The sequence below is a fragment of the Aotus nancymaae genome, unplaced genomic scaffold (genome assembly GCF_030222135.1).
Source record: "Aotus nancymaae isolate 86718 unplaced genomic scaffold, 86718_ANA_hifiasm-v0.15.2.pri h1tg000010l, whole genome shotgun sequence".
Classification (NCBI taxonomy): Eukaryota; Metazoa; Chordata; class Mammalia; order Primates; family Aotidae; genus Aotus; species Aotus nancymaae.
This window is the reverse complement of record NW_026988421.1, coordinates 43,021,792-43,045,593: the sequence shown is the minus strand read 5'-3', so window position 1 is coordinate 43,045,593 and position 23,802 is coordinate 43,021,792. Positions and strand designations below refer to the sequence as shown.

The window sequence follows — 23,802 nt, the reverse complement described above, 5'->3', positions numbered from 1 at the left end:
TCTCTTTCGATAAAGTTTTGATCTTGGCCTCCCTACCTCTCCCCAGTAAGTAAAAAGATACAATCAAAAAGTCAACAGCTTAGCCAGGTGCTGTGGCTCATGCCTATAACCCTAGCACTTTGGGAGGCCAAGGCAGGAGGTCAGGAGTTCAGGACCAGCATGGGTAACAAGACAAAACCCCATCTCTATTTAAAAAAAAAAATGCAAAAATTAGCTGGATGTGGTAGTGTGTGCCTATAGTCCCAGCTACTTGGGAGGCTGAGGTGGGAGGATGGCTCGAGCCTGGGAAGTAGAGGCTGAAGTATGCTATGATTGCACCACTGCACTCCAGCCTGGGTGACAGAGTGAGACCTTGTCTCAAAAATAAATAAAAATTAAATCAAATTAAATTAAAAAGTCAACAGCTCCTCCCATAGAAACAGTTTAGAGGAATTACAATGGGTTATAATTTGGCACAAAAACCTAGTCAATATCAGATGGAGGGCTAGATTTTTACACCAGTTTATAATGAGCAAAGAACTAATATTCAAACATTTTTCTAGCTGCTCTGTTCTATCATGTCTAACACTGAAATTTTTTTAAAGAAGAAGAAAATCCATCTTTTCTACTCTTCCTGCCTTAAAATAAAAAAGACCTGATATGTCAAATGAACAGTAATCCTACACCCTTCTCTTCTCCAGCCTCAGATTAATTTAAAAAGTCACTCAACTTTGAAAAGGACACAAAAACCATAACCAAAGGCATTCAACAAGTATTTACTGAGGGCTTCCAATATGCCAGGCACTGTTCTAGGTGCTATGGATACGGCAGGGAATAAAACAAAGACCTCTGCCCTCAAGGAGTTCACTTGCAGCAAGCAGCTCACCAGGCAGTGATAGGTGATGCAGAGCCCAGGGGAACAGGGATGAGAGGGGGGGTGATGTAACTGAAGTGGTCAGGGAAAGTCTCCCTGAGGGGTCATCTGAGCAGAGGCCTCAGGAATGGGAAGCAAAACACACTATATCAGGGGGGAGAACATCCCCTAAAGAGAAGGGAGTGTCTCCAGTTGAACCCACTCCCACCTAAACCACAATCCACCAACATTTTCTACCTGCAGAGATGGCACCAGCCCTCTCCCAGTTGCTCAGGACTGAAACTGAGCTGTGATCTTTCCTCTCCCTCCCAATTACCCCATCTTCCCATTCTTCACAGAGAATTGCCTTCCCCATCTATACTCTCCTTCTTACCCTTCAGACCTCTCACTAAAAGTCATTCCCCCAGGGTGAGTTTTCTGATCACCCCATTACAAGCAGATCCTACGTTACACACTTATTACACCCTGTACTTTTTCCAGCACTAGTCGCAACTATAATTAAATCATTATTTCTGTAATTTAATGTCTGCTCTGCCCTAATAAACTAATCTCCATGAGAGCAAGGACCATATTGATTGCACTCATTTTTGCATCTCCATTGCCTGAAAAATAGCAGAGTTCAATAAATATTGGAGAAGGAATTAAGCCTTCCTTCTCACACTTTTGTGTTCTTGTTCGAAGAAAATTTAGTTGCATTTTTCCATGTCATTTTCTATGCCACACAGATTTCCTTCCTAATAAAAGTTCAGAGCTATGAAAAATCTGTACATAGATAATGAAGTCCCTAAGTGAGCCATTCAGATCATGTTTCTGTTCAGTTTCATTTCATATTGCAGAATCCCACACTAAAAGGGAAGTCAGCAAAGCAGAGGTGCCCACTCACTCCTAAGATCACACAGGTCAGTCCTCCAGAAGCAAATTGAAGGGATGCGCTGCTTGACCAAAATTATCAGAATTTTTTTAAATTAAAGATAATGGGATCCACTCACTCCGTGACAGGAAGTAAAAGGACAGTGCAGCAAGCACGTACCTCATAATTTAAATGTTAATAGTGGCCACCATTAGCTGCACCCTTTCCAGGTGCCAGGTACCCTGCTAGGTGCTTCACGCACATGACCTCACTTAACTGAACAGAATCTTTGCAGCCACACCATGATCCAAATGAATAAGTGCTTCAACCCAGGAATAGGAAGCAATACTGTCAGGCTCCAAAACCCTTGCAAAGTATGGCTGTTACAACCCAGTGTTCTAGTACCAAATGCACCCAGAATGCTGATACCAAATGGGAACCACTCAGCTGCTCTAGTCCAAGCTCCTCCAGGCTTACAGGCCCAGAGAGGAGAAGCAACTGGCACAAGATCACACAGCCCACTGGTAGCTAGGTCTGGCCAACAGCTCTGTCCCTGTCAGGCCATCCTTTCTGACAGATCAAACCATTCCTCACAGAGGGTCCCTACAACCCTGAGAATAAATGTGCCAAGTGAAGCTTTCCTAAGGAATACTGCAATGTTATAAAACTCCTAAAGTACTATTTAGAGTTGAGCGAAAGCAAAACAGAAGGACTTTATCTCTCTTCTTTCTTGCAGCTGCCACTGGTCTGAGTTTACACAACAAGCCCCTTTGTCTCTGAGCTCCCATGCAGCTCTTCTGAGCAACAGAAGCCCAAGAACATCAAGGCCCTGGGCTCAGGCCAACTTGAGCTGAGCTAAACAGGCTAAAATGCAGGCGGCTTGGACATTCCTTTACCAAATACTCTGAAGTGGCAGAAGCACAATTTTGCACACATGATCACATTCTGTACCTAGAGCAGAATGAGTGAAATCAGGCCTGAGCCATGGGATTCACCTCTGCACCCTGAACAGCACCTTGATTTTTATGATCCCTGTGGCAAATCCTATCACTTGCATCCAACTGAATTTACCATAAAATCCAACCACCTCTTTCTTCCCTCAAATTAGCCAGCTAACAGCCAATAGCCTAGTATAATAATACCGCTTACCAGAACCACTGGGCCTATCAGGCCAAACTAAATCAGCAATTACATGCACTTAGTGATAAGAAGTTCTCATGGAGAAGTCCCCAAATGGCTTCATGCTATCCTCAGGGGCCTCAGGCCCCAATACCCTAATACCCGAGTGGTAATGCCCAAGAAAATTTTGTTCCAACCAGGGACTCCAAGCCAGTGGCTCCTCTGGTTACAGCAAGCCTCAGCTTAGTCAGAGACGGGATGAGAACCATTTAATCCCCCATAACAGGTTCCATGAGGGACAATTCATGGGATCTGTTAAAGATGTACCCACCCCCTACTACTGGCTCCAGTCACTCAGCCAGAGCATCTGGCCACCTCAAGCAATGCAGGGGTCCCAAAAGGTGCTGCATGACAACAATGCTGTATTTAAAACCACAGTCATTCATTCTGTGAGCTGTTTTTTTAAGTAAAAATCAAATGACAATGAAACATTTAAAGAGCTAAACAATTCAAGAGTATTAAAAGATTTACCATTTTTGCATGCTGACCACACTTGAGTACTGAGATTCAGGGGCCATAACTTTATGGGGTTTCCATGTTCTCACAGTAGGCCACATGGGATGTAGTGGAAAACAAGCACAGTTGGACATTGACTGAATCCTAGAGCTGCATCCTAGGGCAAGTGACTCAAGCTGCTTCAGCTCATGTTCCTCATCAGTTAACTGGGGTTAACATCTCTCTTGGTGTGACAGTAAAATATCAAGTGACAAAAAGGAAGTCATGTCAGACATTAGCCAAAAGCCAGATTACTATGTCCCCCTTTCTGATGGGATTTCATTGTGACTCATCTAGACCACAGGGAGACCTCTGTAAGTAAAGGATAGCCAATAGTGGGGTTTGTTTGACTCACTGTGGCAGGTGGTTGGAAAGAACCTCTTTTGGGCAGACTTTTGGGTAACTGCCAGAATATAAGAAGTTGTCGGTGAAGTTCTTAAGCCTCTGCCAGAAAACCCTGGGCTTTCTCTCTTTCACACTACACCAAATTCTGCTTTCAAATGTCACCTCCTATGTAGTGGCTTCCTCCTTAGGGCTCTCCCTCTCCCCTGATGCTGAAGTTTAGCTGGCTATGCACGGTTTGGTCCACGCTGATGGATGATAATTTCCTTAAAAAAAGGGCTTGGGGCTCATTTTCCTGTGTAAACCCAGCACCTCATCGTAGGTATGACACGTAGTTAATGATTATTGGTAAGTGCTTGCTCAACTGAGTTGACTACCGGATAGTATTAAATTCAAACCTATTTAGTAAGTCCCAGTTTTAAATAAACAAGAAATCTCCTGTTGGGGAAAGACTGTGTAATCTTACATATATTGTTGAGGTATCCATCCCATAAGGGTAGAAGCTATATCCTTCAACCCCACAAATTACAGCCAAGAGTTTGGAATTTAAACCTTCTTTTAAAATTACATCTTGACTTTGATTTATAAAGGATGTTGATTATCAAGAGACCCCATTTAGGAGATCAACAGCTTCAAATTTCCAGTTAGAATCCTCCAATTCTTGCTGTAAACATTTGTGAGTTGTATTTAAATTAGACAGTGATGAAATTAGCCATTCGTCCTCCCATCAAATCAAACATGTGGCTTTTCCAGTAGGACATTTGATACACTGTTTTACATATATATATATTATATATATATACATAATATTTATATATATGATTATATATATATTATATATGTGATTTATATACATATATATATATGTATAAAAATCACAGTGCATTTGTTATGGCTGAGATTAAAAAGAATCTGAAAAGTCAACCTCTTCTCTAGTAATGACTATTTTAATGGCAAAGGAATGGGGAGAGGTGATAGAGTGAGGTTTGACTGTATATTTACATACTAAACCTATATCCACTAAAGCTAGAATCAGCGGCTTTTATTTTAACCTCCCAGCAGCATTCTGTTTAACAAAGATCATTAGAACATCCACCTCTATATTAATACTTACTTCCATTGCCCAATTAGAGGCCAGAGTACCGAAAGGGCTGCACCTTTGTGTTTGAATGAGGCATTTTATGTAACTAATGACTTAACAAATCCTTATCCAAGTAGCTAACACAATGATCCTTTGATGTTATTTAAGTCAAAGCATATCATTAATTATTTATTTTTATTGGTGTTGTTTTTATTTTAAAGTCAGACTTATTGAGGTATAATTTGCATGCAGTAATCCAACCATTTAAGTGTACAGTTCAATAAGTTTTGACAAACACACACAGTCATGTAATCACCACCACAATCAAGATATAGAACATTTCATTTACCTCAAAATTTTCCCTATGGCCTTTGTAGTCAATCTTCTCCCCATCACATGATCTACTTTCTAACCCTAAACTTTTGCCTTTTCCAGAATGTCCTTTAAATTGAATCATAAAGTATAGATTCTTTTGAGTTTGGCTCCTTTCACATAACATAATGCATTTGAGATTCATCCAAACAGTTGTGTTGTTCTTTCTTACTGATGAGCAGTATTCCATTGATAGGCATACCAGATTGTTTATCCATTCACTAGTTGAAGGACATTTACATTTTTTCCAGTTTTGGCAGCTATGAATAAAGCTGTTAGAAGTATTAGCCTACACATTTTTGTGTGAATAGAAGTTTTCAACTCTCTTGGATAAATACTTAGGAGTGAAACTACTAGCTTATATGGTACATGTTTAACTTTGTAAGAAATCACCTATTTTCCAAAGTGTTTGTATCATCTCACACTCTCACCAGCAATGTAAGAGAGTTCTGGTTGCTCTGCATCTTTATCAGTACTTGGTATTATCTGTTTCTGTTTTGTTTGTTTGCTTTTTATTCATTTTAACAGGTGTGTAGTGGTATCTCTGTGTTATTTTTAACTTTTGATTTTGAAATAACTATATTCACATAGAGATACAAACATTGCAGAATGTTCCCTTGTATCCTTCACCCAGCTTCTCCCCGTATCTTACATAATAACAATACAATATCAAAAGCATGAACTTGACATTGGGTACAATACTATTACTATTAATAGACTACAGACCACATTCAGATTTCACTAGTTTTTACATGGTGTTTGTTATTTGTTTGGGTTTTTTACATACAATTCTATAAAACTTTATCATATATATAGATTTATATAACAACTACCTGAATCAGGATATAAATTTGTTCCATCAAAGCACATTATATATTGAAAAGACCCTTTTGAGATTATAAACATCATCTGCTGGAAGCACTTTGGTAAATGAATATGACTTTCTTTTGACCTTTTCCCTTATCACATTAAAAAGCCAATTGTCTATTCTCAGGCTGCTATGTACAAACCACAATTGCCAGAGAAGTTGACTTTTCAGAATGGGTGTTTGTCCTGTTCACTCTTTCTTTATTATGTGCCAGGCCCAGTAGAGGCAGACTGGATAAAACAGCAAACAAGAGAACAGTACTTCCTGCCTTTACACAAATTAAGAGCGTGAGAGATATTCACTCACTCACTCATTGATACACACACACACACACACACACAGAGTGACAAATACTATCCATGAATAAAAAGTAAAAAGTGAGTTCATCTAACTTTTTAAAGGTGAAAACACAATCTGGTTAAGACAGGGAGGAAGGTCCTTGTAAGCAAGCCCCAAACTCAGACATGGTATTCAAGGTCCTCTGTGGGACCAGGGCATCCAAGCACAGAGCCACTGAATATCAAGTACAGTGACTAACAAGTTCTTAAAGCAGAATACAAGGAAGATGCTCAGGGCTTAAGAATGTCACTGAAGACTTCTTATCTTTTCCTTAACTCAGAGTCTAGCCCAAATGATATACAGAATTGGCAATTATCCATGTGATGTTACCTTAGGTACACCCATAGGCCTATTTATGCCTTAAAAGGTTCTTTGCAGCCACCTGCCACAGTGAACCAAATGCTGCTATTGGAGATCTTATAGTTATAGAGGTCTCCCTCTGCTCTAGATGAGTCACAATGAAATCCCATCAGAAAGTGGGAACACAGTAATCCATCACTGACTCTTGGCTCCAGCATGACCCTCTCCTCTTGTCTGAGGGATCAACACATATAAAATATTTTGAGGCACACTGCCCCTCTCCCCTTCTAACCTGTACATATTCTTGCCATTCATCTCTAATGCCATTGTCCCATGTCTCTCTCTCCATTTTATACTAATAGCCCCAAGAGTCTGACTCATCTCTGTATATCCTAGCATCTGTACCCTCAGCTCCCAAGCATACAGTAGGTGTCAATAAACATTCCATGAATGTTTACATACAAGATATGATTTCAGATTACAATGCCCACAGTAGGACTTTGAGGGAGTGGACCATGAGACAGACGGGTCATAATAGGAAAGATACCAATCAAAGGCAGGAGGAGAGCTAACTGGTTCAAGAAGCATACCATAGAGTAGCTGAATATAGCAACAGGACGCTTGGGCACCTGAGAGAGGGCAGACGCAGGACAGAAGGAGATGGTGTGAGGGAGCAGGAAACAAGACTTGTCCATACGTGATAGCACTCAGAACCAAACTAGCTTATCACCTGTCAGGGGAAAAAAGCAGACATACTCTGAAGCGGAAAGGAGAAAGAGAAAAGCCTCTGTCTCTGTCTCCATGACTTTGTTTCTATGGGCATTTGCCAAGAGCAGGGCTGTGGGAGACTAGGAACTCAAAAAGCAGCAAGCATTTGCAACAGCTGCTATGGAAGTCAGCTAGGAAATTATTAAGAAATGAGATCAAGGATTTCAACTGTCACATACCATTTCCAGAACCTTATTGGTGTTCTGGGGGCCCTCTGTATACAAGGCAATGACCTGGGTTTGCAGGCCCATGAGGGCTGGCTCCCATCCTGTAATGCCTCCTGAGCCAGCTATGCAAAAGTTCGCAGGCTGCCCAACAGTTGATGGGAAAAGGTGACACTGTTCTCGGCCCTGCACTAATTGAGCCTTCCACATGTAGAAATTGTTTAGTGATTAGTAAATGTGCGGACCCCCAAATCAAAACACTAATTGTTTTACAACCCAAATTTAAAACTATCAGACAATTATTCCAGCTCGTATTTCTAAAATCACTGGCTTTTTAGCAGGATTTCCTCTCGCCTTTGCATCTTGCAGTAACTGGGGTGATACGCAGACTATGGAAAGGAGATGGGGGGCCCTGCAGCCAGCCACACTTACCCACTACAAATCTTGAGGACAGCTAGTCCTGAGAGCTCCCAGACAGTGGTTTGAAATATACCCCAAAATGAAGTAGGGACATCCTTTCATAAGTTTCACTTGCAATTTTTGCAGTATGCCTCAGGTGGATAGCAAATGCTACTTTCCAAAAACACTGAGCTTCTTGGATGCAAGGTGTTAATTACCAGCAGGTCCCCAGTCACTCAAGTTCCAGCTAAACCAATTCCTTACACTCTCTCTGTCCTTACTAAGGTTTCTACCAAGAAGAACCTTGCTTCCTGGTAACACAGTGAACCACAGAGTAAAATAGAAACTGGCAACCGCAAGATGGTTTTCAATGGCCTCTGGGAAAAACAGCAAAGCAGGTAGAACTGCCCCTCTCAGCTCCAGTTTGGGAAAGTCACCAGGCACTGGTGCAGCCTTCTGTCCACCCAAAGGACAAGTTGCAGCTCCCAAACAAGTGCCCCTTCCCCTGAAGAGTGCTTGAGGCTTCAAAACTACCTTCAATGTTTCCTCTCCACCTCCATACCAAGCCAAAACTGCCCTTCCAAACCAGTGTAGCTAGGAAATGCACAGTCCCTGGTGTGAATGACACAAAGGCTTCTTGTAACCCAGAGACTGAAATAACAGCTCCAGATCAGACAGTATGTTAATAATATCTCCAAGCTCTCATTCACTCAAAAGCTATTACAATAATGTATCTAAAGATGAGGACAGCACTAAAAATGCATTAAATGCATATTCATCAATTAATAAAATCAGCATTCAGCTTTATATTAAGCTCAAAATTAAGCCACTTAGGCCCAGACTGTTTCATAGTATTTATGTACATTTTTTAAAAAAATAAAATACTTTAGCACAAATATTCCTAACCGCTGTTTCACATCAGAAACTAGAACTGGGTTATTCTTCAGTAACAGGGCACTGCCAGGGAGCAGCAAAGACTATTCACAAAATGACCCTGAATAAAACGTCACACTTCATGCATTTTCAAACCCATCAAGAATAGCTATGAATCAAAGCTGAGTCTTAAATCTCACTTCAATTCCAACTTTTCTCCTACCAAAGGAAAGGAGGCATATTGTTAAGTTCAAAAGACCCAAACAAGATATCAAAAAGCTGCCTGTGAGCACCAAACAAAAGATATTTCATATACTTTATCTACAAATGCTAAAAATGCAGCTCATTGCAAGTATGCCTCTGCCTACATGTCATTGTCTTTTGTCAGAGGTATTTCTAAATGATGCAGTCTGAGTGAAATGTCCATTTTTCCAAACTCATAAAAGGACAAGGAGAAGAAAAACTAACATTTTGGTGATTGTCTCCCTATCACGTGCATCAAACCTTGACATGATAAGTCTTTGAGATTGCAAAATATCCCTTAATATTTGTTCTCTCATTCTTTCTTATAACAGAACCCCCAGTTCTTTTAACTGATACCCAGAAAAAGAACAATAGTTCCCAGACTCTTTTGCAGCTAGGAGTAGCTATGTGGCTATGCTCTAGCCCAGCAGTGCTCAAAGTCTTATATGGGCTCTTATGATTACACAAGACCCACCTGGACAATTTAGGATGTGCTCCCTACCTCAAGATCCTTAGCTTAATCACATCTGTCTTTTGACATGTAAGGTAACATATTCACAGCTACTGAGAACTAGGTCATGCACATCTTGGGGGCCACTAGACCATTATTCTGCTACCACAATATGCTAGATATCATTCACATAAGCAAAGTTCTTTGGGGTCTTCAATAATTTTTAAAATTATAAAGGCGTCCTAAAACCAAAATGCTTAAGAACCACTGTGCCAGCATATAAACAAATTAAGGTAGTTTTTAGGTAGGAAAAGCAAAACTCAGAAAAGCTAAGTGATTCCAAACTCCTACAGACTATGAGTAGAACTTCAACTTGAACCCAGGCAGTCTGGTTACTTATGAACCTAGTATGGCTCCCTCTGTGCCATGCACCAGTCTCTGAACTCCCAGACCAAAGTAAGGGCCAAAACAAGTTATTCTGTAGGCATTTTTTGTAGGCGTTAAACAGAAGATACAACAAGCACTCACATATGAATCTGGTGAGCAGGAGGAAGAACAGGTTGGAGAGGAAGGTGATTAAAATAATCCTAACTTTTCAAAACCTTATTTAGAAACATAGTAACTCATTATCTTTTGGGAGAAAGGAGCGAAGTGTTACAAATGGCCAAGTGTCCCAGTGCCAAGTCAAAGAGAGATGAGTAACCCTGCTCACTGCGGAGGTACATGATTGTGACTAAAGCACAGGAGACATAAGAACACTGCTCTGGGTTATAAGTCAGAGCCTGGTCATTTGTCTTGACAATGACTGTCAAGCCCAACTTTTTAACACCCTAACTGACATATATCTCTGAAAGATAGCACTCTTGGGCTGTGTCTCTGCATCGTTTTGATATAACCAGAATCCAACCTCATGGTGGAAAAGAAACAGCACTCAAGTGAATTCTGTTAAAAACCATGCTAATGATGCAACTTGTAACCTTCAAAGGGACACATTTACAGAGAACTGGCAAGTTCAAAGGGCCAGTTACTGCTTTGCCAAATCAAGTCCCTAGCTCAGGACAACAGAACTGGAGAAGTGGCAATCAGATGTCTTTCCCTTTGCCTGAGCAGTGTGCCACAGAGCCTGATGGCTCTGCTGGCACAGAAGGCTGGGCAAAGCTTGCTCAGAAAGCACTGGCCATCCCTGACAAGCATCTCCAGTACTATACCATCACTTCCCCAGCTCCCCAGGTGAAGCTTCACAAGTGCTCAGCTAACCCGACCATTTGGAAAGCAAAAAGAGGCAGCAGTGCCTGAACTGACAGCCAAGAAAAACCCAAGGATACAAGGACACAGATGGAAGTTACTACTCATTAGAATTTGCTATCGGAGTAAGGAAAAGCGACACAATTTTCTGATATTTTTATTTTTCACATGAAAGTATAAAGCCAATACCAGGCAATTCCTCAAAGAACCTCTCGTCACAGAACTCAGAATTTCCTAGGAATGTTTTCAGTGCCTGTCTTTCCTATGATTACACAAGTATTACAAAAATCCTACCTGTAACCTACAAAGCATGGAGCCTGCAAATTAGAGACATGCCTAATGTATCACTTTAATCACAAAATACACACACACACTTGTCAGATCTGTGTAGCCTCTAAAAACATATGGTTGTCTATATGTAATTATTCTGCTGCAGAAGGAATAGAAAAAACTGTTAAATCAGCAACTTCATTTGACATCCATTTTGAAATAATTTTTTCATGTGCTAAAGCCCAAGGCAACCTAGCATTCTATTGACCAAAAATTTCACTCTGCTTTTTATGCCTATTAAGGGGATGCAGAACGTAAGAACATGGAGCTTACAGAGATTATGCCTCTAATTCACAACTGCAAACATCAATTTTCTACAGTCTGTGTGAATAATAAAAGGATCCACAGGCAGAGATCCACAACTGACTCGTTTATATCTAGGATAGGACTCTGGATAGAAAGAAAAACGACACTGTGACAGAAAATAGATTGTGAGGCATAACAAATTGGTGCTGAATAAGAACTCTGTTCTAATGAGTTATTCCAATAGTGGTAATTCCAGTTTCCAAAGGAGTAAATATTCAATAGATTAACTACAAAAAGAACCTGGGCAAAAGTGTAAGGATATAATATGTCATATGTTTAGCCACCTTTCAAAAAGATTATTATTGTAATATTTTCTTGATCCTTAGGTGAAATAAAGGAAAGTAATAAATTGATAAAGAGTACTTAGAGACAACTGATTTTCAAAAATCATTTGAGCATTCCGAATTCAGGAATTATGGTAGATTAGATATTTGCAAAGCCCTTCTGCTATACTATAATTAGAGTCTGGATAAATTACATTTAAAAATATATGCATTGGTTATCTCCAGGTAGAGAAACAAATCTCTTGAGAATATAGTGGGAACATGTACTGTTCCTGAGCCAAGAGCACTAAGGAGTGAGCAAAAAAGAATACTGGAGTTGCCCTGGAGGTAATTATGAATACCAGCAATGGGATGGGTCAACTAGACGTCCAAGTTTCAGCATGGTGGAGGAAGCCCAACTTGAAACCAAAGGGAACATGTATTCAAAGGGAAGAGAAGTGGTCCTGGGTTTGTAGCATCCTCCTGGCTCCCAATACGAACAAAATTTCAAGAAGTAATATTTTGAGATTCCAAGACATAATTATCAAGCAAATATTAGCATGTAATCAAAACTCACCCTGCACACTAGGGAAGAAGCACAAAAACATTTAAACCACCAAGGATTTCAGATACTGGCATTATCAAATATAGGATATGAAATAACTATTTAATGATGAGGCCAAAAAAATGAGCATGCAAAATGAAACCATCAAAAAATAGGCAGATTTAAGGCAGAAATAAAGATTTTAGAAATTTAAAAAACATACTCATTTGAATTAAAAATTCAATGACTAGGCTAAACAGAAGATTAAACACAGCTAAAGAGAGAATTATGGAACTAAAAGCTAAATCTTAAATTATAGAATGAAGCAGAGAAAAACAAGAAAGAAAATACTGAACAGAAATTAAGACACATAAAGAATAAAAAGAGAAGTTCTAACATCCATTTAATCAAAATCAGAAGATGACAGAGAGAATGGAGAAAAGACAGTATTCAAAGCATTGAGAGCTTAGAAATTTTTAGAGTGGATAAATGAAATAAATTGATAGATACATGAAACACAAAAAATATAAACAGAATTCTTAAAAGAAAGCTGTAAATAGATACATTGTAATGAAACTGCTGAACACCAAAGACAAACAAACCAAATCATCTACTAGAAAATAGCAAATGAAAGATTAACAGATGTCCTGACAGCAAAAATGAAAGCTATGAACAATGGAACAGTATGTTCACAATGCTGGGGAAAAAAATAACTGTCAACTAAGAACTGTAAGAGTGAAATAAAGACATTTCAGAAACCAAAGTTGAGAGAAGTTACCACCAAAAGATTCTCAGGAAAAGAAAAAATTCTGAAGAAGTTAAATCTCATCAGAGGAAAGGCAAAGATAGAAGAAAGGAAGGGGAATAAGAAATGGTAAGCATATAAAGTTAAACAAACACCGTATCTATACAATAAAATTGTCTAATTGAAAAAAAACAATAGAACTGAAATGCTGAAAAGAACATATATGTACAGAAGGAGGGAGTCTTCATTAGGTGTACTATGAGTTTTATATTATTCTGGAAGGGGATTAGAATACCTTAAATACTGACTTTAAACTTCACTGTGCGCACAGTGTACTTTTAGGGTAATCATTAGAAGAACAGAAATACAAATTGTAATTTCCAAATCAGCAAGAAAGAAAAATTTTATAAGAATATGAACCAACAAGAATTTCAATTCAAAAGAAAAGAAAAACCAAAGATTAGCAATGAACATTTTTTTTTTATTTGAGATGGAGTTTTGCTCTTGTTGCTCAGGCTGGAGAGCAGTAGTGCAATCTCGGCTCACTGCAACCTCTGCCTCTCAGGTTCATGCCTCAGCCTCCCAAGTAGCGGGAATTACAGGCACATATTACCACGGACTGGCTAATTTTTGTATTTTGAGTAGAGACAGGGTTTCACCACGTTGACCAGGCTGGTCTCAAACTCCTAACCTCAGGTATCTGTCCACCTCGGCCTCCCAAAGTGCTGGAATTACAGGCATGAGCCACTGCACCTGGCCACAATGAAAATATCTATACCAAAAAAACAGTTTAAAAATTTTGACTATATTTCAAAAAAACAAAAAATAACAAAAACGGAAACAAGCTGCATTTGCTAAACAAGACTGAAATTTTTGTCTAGATTAAAATTATGCACTCTGTTCTCCAAAGGATACTAAAAAGAAAGATATTCAATCACACTATTAATCAGGAAAATGCAAATAAAAATGACAGTGATGTACTATTTTACACCCACTAGCCTGGCAACAAAACACCAAAGATTGGAGAGAAAGGAGACAATGTGATCAATTCTCGCCATAGAATTTAACTTAACCAGAAAAATGAATATACTACCATTACATGTAACAAGTAAATCTTACAACATAACTGAGCAAAAAATGCAAGCTACAAAATACTACATGCAATACACCATTCTGTTCAAGCTTAAAATTAAACAAAGCTAAGCAATATATTTAGAGATTATATATACAGACACAGTAATCAACATATATACAGTTGCAGAAATAGAACACAGAAACAGACATAGAATCACCGATGATACTAGAGACATTGTTTCATTCATCTTTTACATTCTAGGTCAAGCTCTTTATTTCATCTCAGATTAGCACTCTGAGCAGCACTGGCCTAAACTATTCATCTTTAAAGAAGGCAGACCTGGTAACTGTGATCTTCCAGGATAAAAGCCTCCCTCAAAAGCAATTTCAGATTAAGGGAACAGGTGTGCCCCCAAATGACATATCCTAGAACCTTTTCTACCTGGTTTATGTGACTTCAAGTCCAGCAGCATCCTTTTCTATCATTTCCAGAGACTTGGGCTGACATTCTTTCCTGTGGCCTTTGCTTTATGCATTTCACATACCACCCCGGCCCAGACTGCTTGCCTTCTCCGATGGAGGAGCTGGCCTCTTCAAGTGTGTTTCCTACTTTCCCCAAACCACACAGGCCTTTTGGTGGCTAATTTTGCTCTTGGGCACCACAAAGTCTTGGAAGATGCCCATATGCCATCAGAGCCTCATACACAATCTGAGAAGAAAGCAAGAGTGATTACAAGGAACTTCAGAACCATGAGTTCTCTGAGAATGGGTGAAATGCTGATTCTGACTTACGTGTGCTGTCTTTTACTACACACCCTCTGCTGTGCTCCAACTTCACTGTTTTTGAAATTCAAAAAGTCCACATTCCTTCCATCACTGAAGCTTTGCCTGGAATAATACGGGCAAGAAATGAGGAAGGAAGCAACCAGAAGGAACAAAAGGGCCCACTTGGATAAGAAACCCTCTCATACAATCAAATCAATTAAAAACTTGATTTGTGAGAGAAATAACGGCCACCTGGAGTAAGGAAAATTTCCACCTCAGTCTAAGCCATTTTAACTAAAATTATTAATAGAGGCAGGGTGCAATGGATCACACCTATAATCTCAGCACTTTGGGAGGCTGAGGTGAGAAGATCATTTGAGCCCAGGAGTTTGAGACCAGACTGGGCAATATAGCAAAACCTAATTTTAAAAATTAGGAAGGTGCAGTGGTGTATACCTGTGGTCTCAGCTACTCGGGAGGCTCAGGTGGGAGGACCACTTGAAATTGGGAGGTGGAGGCTGCAGTGAGCCATGACTACACTCTAGCCTGGGCAACACAGCAAGACCTCATCTCGAAAAAGCCTTATTAATAGTAACTTAATTTTTGCAGAAAAAGTCATTGTTATTTACAAAGAACTTTCACAAGCATTTTCTCATTGGAGCCATAAAATCTTGAGAATAGACAGCACTATTTTAAAATGCAGCAACCGAAGTTCCCAAAGGTTAGGGAACTTTCCCCCAACCACTCAGCCAGCAAGTGTCAAAGAAGAAATCAGTGCCCAGCTCTACCACCGCTTGCTCCAAACTCTTCCATCCATGACACAAAGTAACATAATTGTTCCAACTTGAATGGTAACATTTTTTATTTCTTCTTGCACTAGATATGCTTTCTTAGCCAATAGAGATAGATTGGCTTTGCATGCTAAGTGACAGACACTGCGATAGGATTAACGTATTTACCACAGGCAACCCAAAGGGTAGAAAATCCACACGAAGGTAGTTAAGAAATACCTTATCTTTTCTGAATACTCTACTTTTTCTCTTTAAATCATAGTTATACTTGCTGGGATTTTTTTTTTTTTCTTTGAGACAGAGTCTCAGGCTGAGTGCAATGGCACAATCACCGCTCACTGCCGCCCTGACCTCCTGGGCTCAAGCAATCCTCCCACCTCAGCCTCCCAAACAGCTAGACCTTCAGGTGCATGCCTCCACGCCTAGCTAATTTTTCTTTTTTTTAGTAGAGATGGGGGTCTTGCTATGTTGCCCGGGCTGGTCTCAAGCTCTTGAACTAAAGTGATCTTCCCACCTCAGCCTCCCAAAGTGCTGGGATTACAGGCATGAGACACCATGACTGGCCCTTAAATGTTTTTATTTGGAAATAATTTCAAGCTTACAGAAGAGTTGTAGTATAATAATAGTATAAACGTATCCAGGTACTGTTTACCCAGATTCACTTATCAACATTTAACCCATTTACGTAACCATTCACTCACTCTGTCCATTCATTCATTCAACTTTTTTTCGGAGCCATAAAGATAAGTTCAATAAAACACAGCACTTTACTCTAAATACTTCAGAATTTATTTCCTAAAAATGAGAAAATTCTCTTATATAACCATAACATAGTTATCAACCTTAATAAATTTTATATATATATATATATATATATATATATATATATATATATATATATATATAAAATACTTTAATCTACTGCCATATTCAGTTACCCTAATTATGCCCTTTATGGTATTTCTCTTTCCTCCAGTTCAGATCCAGTTCAGGGTCAGATACTGCATTTAGCTGCCACTACTCTTTAGCTTCCTTTCACGGAAACACACCAGCTTTCCTTTGTCTTTCATGACATTGACACTTTAAAAGTACACAGCCTCTCCCCCTTTATATATTAATAAAACATTTCTATTTTGACTTTCATGATGTTTCCTCAGGTGATTCCTGATGATTCAGTTCAGGTTATGCATTCTCAATCAGAAAACTACAAAAGTGGTATTTTCGTCTCTGGATAGCATATCTAAATGCACAGAAAGTCTATCTGCCCCAGCTTGGTTATGTTAATTTTGATCACAGTCAAGGTGTTGCCCAACATTTCCAGTGAAAAATTACTTTTTCCCTTGCAGCTAACAAGTAATCTGTGGGAAGACACTTTAACACCACACAAATATCTTGTCCCTCATCAAAATTTTCCCCTAGATTTAGCATCCATTAGTGATGTTTGCCTTATAAAAAGTTTATACTGTGATGGCTGCCACATGCTGACTTTTCCAACTCCAGCAATCCCTCCATATTGCCATTCATTACTCAGCATTCTACATTATTTGTTTACCAATATATCTATTTATGATCAGCTGAGCTACATGAAGCCCTATTTTTTCGATGATTTATAACTTAACATTGTACTTAATTATTTAGGTACTCCAACTGTCTCAGACTCAGCCATTGGGAGCCCCTTCAAGCTGGCTCCTGTATCCCTGTGACATACTTCATCTTTTTAAAATATTTTCTTACTTTTATTTCCTTACTTTCTGATATTTAAAAAAAAAAGTTATGGGCTCATCTTATATCTACCCTGTCTCTGCCCTAGATGCTGTCAATTCTCCAAAAAGTCCTGGTTCCTTTTCATGGAGAATGTTTTTATAGACCAATATCTGGTATAACCCACTTTTATAGTCATTGTTCATATCTACTGATTATTATTTTGAATATAGGTCATAATCTCCTGCTACTTTGCATTCTTCTTTCCATTATAAGGTAAACAATTGGAGGCTGTTCAGTTTGGCACCAGTGGCAGCTAAATTACTGGTGGGTCCTCTTGATCCTGCCAGGCTTGGTTTTATACTTGGTTAAGATGAGTCTATTTCACTTATGTCCTTAGTTCAGCTTATGGCCCTTACTGTAAGGTATAGATGGTCTTTATTCCTAGGATGTGGCCTTTATGATGTCTCAATAGAATGGCTAAGGTACTCAACGAGGTCTCTTCACCTTGGCTAGGCCAGAACCCCAATCTCTCTCAGTAATACATGACCTCTGGTACCGCCATTCTGTTCTTAGCCTAGTAGCGGCTGCACTCTGCAGTGCCTCACCCCTCGAGTAGCTCCCTCCTCTCCATTACCCTGCCATACAAATCCCAGCCTCTTCAGCAGCCCAAAACTCCAATCTCTACCCTCTCAATGCTATGAGACCACCATGCTCTGCCATGGCTCACCTCCCTATATTATGGTGGGGGAAAGTGTTCAAGCAGGAAACCAGGGCGAATGTTGGTCCCCATCATGCGATTCTCTTCTCTCAAGGATCACAGTCCTGGATGCCTGCTATCCACTGCCTGAAAACCACTGCCTCATAGATGGTAGTCCTGTTTTCTAGTTGTTTGCCTTAGAAAGCAAGACCAACACCCATTACTCTCTTTTTCTCTTTATGCCTTCAACAGTAAGTGACGGTTGAGGAAGACAGGGCTGCTCTACTGAAAACGGTTAAGACCCAAATGCTTTCAGTGTATAATAAATGCTCTTTACTTAAACGTTTCAAAGAAACTGACTTTCTAACAATCTGTTCTTACAAATGTATGTGCTTACTTTAAGCACAGTACTGTAGCAGAAAAAATGCTCTCTATTGGTGAGGCAATTCCAGACAAATGACACGGAAATGTCCGTGTTTCTTCCAAAAAGCTGACACTCACTTCAGATAGCCAGCTGGCTATCACTCTAACATGCATTTACATTTATTTCCATAACTCTTCCTCCTACTGGCATAACAAAGCAGTAAAGCCTATCTGAAGTAATGAAAGTTAGCTGCTCTTCTTCATTTCTCTTGTTTATGGGCATGTTCTTAGGGATAGAGAAAAGACTCCTTTTCATATAAATCATTTTCTGGTGTATTTCCATGTCTACTTGTAACCACTGTTGAGAAAATAATTAGAAAATAAACAGTCAAAAGTAAAATTTGCAATCCCAGATACAAAGCTAATCAAAAGAAAACCGGCAAACAAGAATAGTATTTTATCAAATAACGTGAGAAAAGATGATTTTGCAATCCCAGGAAAATGGACAATAAGTCTTTCCCTGCACAAGCCAGTAGATTTCTGCCCATGACACACACATACACACACAGCATTCCTACTTCTTGGTCAGAATTTCTTCATAATAGAAATCCACATTGCAGTTCATCGAATTCATTTTCTCAAAAGGAATCCATGCATGACAAGTTATACCTTTCTTTGGTTTTATTCTGGTCCCCTAGACCTTAAAAGTAAGCATCTGATGTAAATAAAATACTGTATTGTCCTTTTGTACTCCTCACTGTCCAGGCATTCCCAATCTTCTTGGGGCTCTTACAACAGTCTTCTCACAGGTCACAATGTCTCCTGTAGAACTTGTTGAATTCTATTTCCTCAAGTCTGCATGTGTCCAGCACCCTAATTAGGTACAAATCCTTCTGTGGGACCCATTTCCCAGGAATGCAGTCTAAGCCCCTGGGCTTGATAAAACAAGACCTCTATGAACTGCTCCCAGTCCCCCTTTCCATTTCATCTCCCAACACTTTATGCTCCATCACTAGTAAAAAACTTGTAGCCATTTTCCCCTCATAAAACACCATTTCCTCCTTTCTTCTCTTGTCTAATTCTCAGAAATTTTTCATGTTCACCATTCAAAGCTGGTTTAGTGCCCCAGCCCTGTGCTCACCTTTATAATACACAAACTTCACTGAGTGCTTTCAATATGCTAAGTATGGATGGGCACTTAACATGTATGGTCTTATTTAGTGCTACCACTAAGTCTGCAAAGTAGGTGCTATTTATTATTATCAGCCCATTTACAGATGAGTAAACATAAAGAAAGACTATACAGCGTCCCAACGTCACACAGCTGGGGAGTGGTAGAGCCACAGAGCTCATAGGCTTTTCATTATAAACAGTATGAAACATAATTAGTTGAAAAATTAACAGCATAATGGCTACTTCACGCAAAAGGCCCAGAATGTCAATTGTGACCCTATGACAACACTGAAAGGGTAAAAATAAGATGAGAGTAACTCATCAGAATCCTTCAGAAGAGGGTGCAAAAAGAGACCTATAAACGAACATCAACTTTAATGCCCTTAATACCAAAATATTTTACCAAGACAGGGTGGCCAGCAATTTCTAAGAATCAAGTAATATACACATGGCTCAAGCAAAATAATGTTTAAAAGAAGTGGCAAAATAGGGAAGAATTTTCTTACTAGGGATTAGGAAAAAAAAGCATTAAATCAAAGATTAAGAAGAGCTCTCAGAGGGAAGAATCTGGAATATTTGTATAATTAAATCAATTTTGTCCACAAAAAGTTCTTAACGCGGTGTAAAAAATAGCATGCTCTATTGGCATAACGTTGGCTCCTACACAAATTGAATGAGTGAAGATTAGTGAATGGGAAAAATTCTGTTGCACTCCATGTGGGCCCTGTGTGCCACAGATCCAATATACCCATTTCTGACTCCAGATTTGAAAGTGGGTATAAAGGAGGCATAAACAGAAATACTGAAGACCTGCTCCTTGCAACTGCTACCCAGACAGCTTCAGGAAAAGCAAAGCAGAGAGGATCAATATTTCAGTACAGGCATCACTCAAGTAGGTTACCCTTCTTCACTGGTAGACAAAGAGGCTTGGTCTCTTGGTTAGAGACCAAGGTCTGCTGGTTGCAGACCTTGATTGGAAGATCTTAACCTCACTTCATAACAAAAATCAAGCAAGGTCAAAGTTATCAATGCTGGGCTCTACACTTTTCAGGAAAATTGAAAAACAGAAAAGAATCAAAATTCAAAAAGTAAACATCACTGAAACCTAATTTGAGGCATGAAATTCCCAGAGAAAGTTTTGTCTAGGGAAAACAAGTGAGACTCTACCACTTAACATCATTTTAAGTACTACTCTGCTAAAAGCAATGGATAGCATTTTTCCATTTCCACCAAAGACAGAGCAGTGAAAACAACTTTAGCCTAAAGCATAAGAATTTCACCTTTAAGACAATGACTTTCTCTAAAGCAAGGACTTTTAACTAAGGAGTATGCAGTTTGTATACCCATGACAACATAGCTATGTTAATCATTAATATGCAGAACTCCAAATTGGTATTCATGTAGAATATGTGATTTTTTAAATTATACTTTAAGTTCTGGGATGCGTGTGCAGAACATGCAGGTTTGTAACATAGGTATACACGTGCTATGGTGGTTTGCTGCACCCATGAACCTGTCATGTACATTAGGCATTTCTCCTAATGCTATCCCTCCCCTAACCCCTAACCCTCTGACAGACCCCAGTATGTGATGTTCCCCTCCCCTGTGTCCATGTGTTCTCATTGTTCAACTTCCACTTATGAGTGAGAACACGTGGTGTTTGATCTTCTATTCTTGTGTTAGTTTGCTGAGAATGATGGTTTCCAGCTTCATCCATGTCCCTGGAAAGTCCATGAACTCATCCTTTTTTATGGTTGCACAGAATTCCATGGTGTTTATGTGCTACACTTTCTTTATCCAGCCTATCATTGATAAGCATTTGGGTTGGTTCCAAGTCTTTGCTATTGTGAACAGTGCTGCAGTAAACATATGTGTGCATGTGTCTTTATAGAATAATTTATAATCCTTTGGGTATATACCCAGTAATGGAATTGCTGGGTCAAATGGTATTTCTGGTTCTAGATCCTTGAGGAATCGCCACACTTTCTTCCACAATGGTTGACCTAATTTACACTCCTACCAACAGTGTAAAAACATCCCTATTTCTCCACATCCTATCCAGCATCTGTTGTTTCTTAACTATTCAATGATCACCATTCTAACTGGTGTGAGATGGTATCTCATTGTGGTTTTGATTTGCATTTCTCTAATGGCCAGTGATGATGAGCTTTTCTCATGTTTTTAGGCCACATAAATGTCTTCCTTTGAGAAGTATCTATTCATATCCTTCACTCGCTTTTTGATGGGTTTTTTTTTCTTGTACATTTATTTAAGTTCTTTGTGATTCTGGATACTAGCCCTTTGTCAGATGGATAGATTGTAAAAATTTTCTCCCATCCTGTAGGTCACCTGTTCACTCTGGTGATAGTTTCTTTTGCTGTGCAGAAGCTCTTGAGTCTAATTAGATCCCATTTGTCAATTTTGGCTTTTGATACCATTGATTTTGGTGTTTTAGTCATGAAGTCTTTGCCCATGCCTACGTCCTGAACGATATTGCCTAGGTTTTCCTCTAGGGTTTTTATGGTTTTAGGTCTTGCTTTTAAGTCTTTAATCCATCTTGAGTTTATTTTTGTATAAGGTGTAAGGAAGGGATCTAGTTTCAGTTTTCCCAACACCATTTATTAAATAGGAATCCTTTCCCCATTGCTTGTTTTTGTCAAGGTTGTCAAAGATCAGATGGATGTAGACGTGTGGTGTTATTTCTGAGGCCTCTGTTCTTTTCCATTGGTCTATATATATGTTTTGGTACCAGTACCATGCTGTTTTGGTTATTGTAGCCTCATACTATAGTTTTAAGTCAGGTAGCATGATGCCTCCAAGCTTTGTTCTTTTTGCTTAGGATTGTCTTGGCTATATGGGCTCATTTTTTGTTGCATGTGAAATTTAAAGTTGTTTTATCTAATTCTGTGAAGAAATTCAATGGTAGCTTGATGAGAATAGCATTGAATCTATAAATTATTTTGGGCAGCATGGCCATTTTCATGATATTGATTCTTCCTATCATGAGTATGGAATGTTTTCTCCATTAGTTTGTATCCTCTCTTATTTCCTTGAACAGTGGTTTGTTGTTCTCCTTGAAGAAGTCCTTCACATCCCTTGTAAGTTGTATTTCTAAGTATTTTATTCTCTTTGTAGCAATTGTGAATGGGAGTTCACTCATGGTTTGGCTCTCTGTTTGTCTATTATTGGTGTATACGAATGCTTGTGATTTTTGCATGTTAATTTTGAATGCTTGTGATTTTTACACATTAATTTTGTATTCTGAGACTGCTGAAGTTGCTTATCAGCTTAAGGAGATTTGGGGATGAGAGGATGAGGTTTTCTAAATATACAATAATGTCATCTGCAAACAAAGACAATTTGAATTCCTCTCTTCCTATTTAAATACCTTTATTTCTTTCTCTTGCCTGATTGCACTGGCCAGAACTTCTAATACTATGTTGAATAGGAGTGGTGAGAGAGAGCATCCTTGTCTTGTGCTGGTTTTCAAAGGGAATGCTTCCAATCTTTGCCCATTCAGTATGATATTCGTTGTGGGTTTGTCATAAACAGCCCTTATTATTTTGAGACATATTCCATCAATAACTAGTTTATTGAGTTTTTAGTATGAAAGGGTGTTGAATTTTATCAAAGGCCTTTTCTGCAACTATTGAGATAATCATGTGGTTTTTGTCATTGGTTGGTTATGTGATGGATTACATTTATTGATTTGCATATGATGAACCAGCCTTGCATCCCAGGGATGAAGTCAACTTGATTGTGATGGATAAGCTTTTTCATGTGCTGCTGGATTCAGTTTGCCAGTATTTTACTGAGGATTTTCGTATTGATGTTCATCAGAGATACCGGCCTCAAATTTTATTTTTGTTGTGTCTCTGCCAGGTTTTGGTATCAGGATGATGCTGGCCTCATAAAATGAGTTAGGGAGGAATCCCTCTTTTTTATTGTTAGGAATAGTTTCAGAAGGAATGGTGTCAGCTCCTCTTTGTACCTCTGGTAGAATTCGGCTGTGAAGCTGTCTGGTCCTAAGCATTTTTGGGTTGGAAGGCCTCAATTTCAGAACTTGTTATTGGTCTATTCAGGGATTCGACTTCTTCCTGGTTTAGTTTGGGAGGGTGTATGTGTCCAGGAATTTATCCATTTCTTCTAGATTTTCTAGTTTATTTGCATAGAAGTGTTTATAGTATTCTCTGGAGGTAGTTTGTAGTTCTGTGGGATCAGTGGT

The 23,802-nt window shown here is 39.1% G+C and overlaps 1 protein-coding gene across 6 annotated transcripts in view; it reads right to left on the bottom strand.

The window, feature by feature from the left end:
- Positions 1 to 23,802, bottom strand: part of SGMS1 (sphingomyelin synthase 1) — a 324,408-nt gene that overhangs the window by 192,607 nt on the left and 107,999 nt on the right. For 2 of the 6 annotated variants that reach the window (XM_012467576.2, XM_012467581.2), the window contains exon 3: positions 14,877 to 14,972. The exons of the other annotated variants lie outside the window; for them this stretch is intronic. The gene's annotated coding sequence lies outside the window, so the exon portion shown is untranslated. The remainder of the gene's footprint in view (positions 1 to 14,876; positions 14,973 to 23,802) is intronic. 6 annotated transcript variants of the gene reach the window in all.